Genomic DNA, 1,189 nt, shown 5'->3' with positions numbered 1-1,189 from the left:
CAGTGTTCTGGAAACAGGTTTCTGACACCGAGATAAACTTTGTGAGTATCTCTTCAAGGTTCTGCTTCTTTTCCTATTGATAGGGTGGCTGTTGGTAGCCCGGAGGTGGTCGCTGATTTCCTTGGCCTCCCCATGAGAAATTTGGGTGGTTCCCCCAACCTGCATTGTAAGTGTTACTATATGGATTGTTTTGAGGTCGAGGATTATTACCCATGTAATTTAATTGCTCGTTATCCATGTTGTGGCCATAAGGTTGGTATTCTGAATGGCTTGTTCCACCTCCACTTGCTTCGCATTGCACTACTGGGTGAACCTGTGAAGAACTAAGAAAACCATCAATTTTCTTATTCAAGAGTTCTACCTGATTAGAGAGCATGGTGACCGAATCAACGTTATAAACACCGGCTGTTTTTGTTGGCTTTTTCCTCATGACTTGCCATTGATAGTTATTCAATGACATCTCCTCTACGAACTCATAAGCATCTTCAGTTGTTTTATTATTGATGGTTCCACTAGCAACTGCATCAACCATTTGCCGAGTCGAAGGATTCAGGCCATTATGGAATGTTTGAACTTGAAGCCAAAGCGGTAACCCATGGTGAGGGCACCTTCTCAAAAGGTCCTTGTATCTCTCCCATGCATCGTAGAGTGTTTCTAAATCCATCTGCAGAAAAGAAGAGATATCATTACGCAATTTAGCCGTTTTAGCAGGCGAAAAATATTTTAGTAAAAATTTTTCGGTCATTTGTTCCCAAGTAGTAATTTACCCTCGTGGTAACGAGTTCAACCACTGTTTAGCTTTGTTCCTCAATGAGAAAGGGAATAACCGAAGACGAATGGCATCGTCAGAAATGCCATTAATTTTAAATGTATCGCATAGTTTTAAAAAGTTTTCTAAGTGAGCGTTAGCATCTTCATCCTGCAAACCATCAAACTGAACAAATTGCTGTATCATTTGAATAGTGTTAGGTTTTAGTTCAAAAGTATTTGCAACTACAGCAGGTCTAACTATGCTCTATTCAGTTCCTGTTAAAGAAGGTTTAGCATAATCATACACAGTGCGTGGAGCAGGATTTTGATTAACCGCAATTACAGAAGGTAGCTGATTGTCTTGGTTTTCAGCCATCTCTTCGGTTGGGGGTATAGTATCGTCTTCTTACTCGTTCTCTGTGTATCTTAGGTTTCACCT

At 40.5% G+C, this 1,189-nt stretch overlaps 1 non-coding gene across 1 annotated transcript; it reads left to right on the top strand.

The window, feature by feature from the left end:
• Positions 1–590: 590 nt before the first annotated feature.
• On the top strand, positions 591–697 carry LOC128295927 (small nucleolar RNA R71). Its single transcript, XR_008286476.1, has one exon. It is a non-coding gene; the product is annotated as a small nucleolar RNA R71 (small nucleolar RNA).
• Positions 698–1,189: the final 492 nt, after the last annotated feature.

This window comes from Gossypium arboreum, chromosome 7 (genome assembly GCF_025698485.1).
Source record: "Gossypium arboreum isolate Shixiya-1 chromosome 7, ASM2569848v2, whole genome shotgun sequence".
Taxonomy (NCBI): domain Eukaryota; kingdom Viridiplantae; phylum Streptophyta; class Magnoliopsida; order Malvales; family Malvaceae; genus Gossypium; species Gossypium arboreum.
The sequence above is the reverse complement of the archived record's forward strand: the minus strand, read 5'-3'. Positions and strand labels throughout refer to the sequence as shown.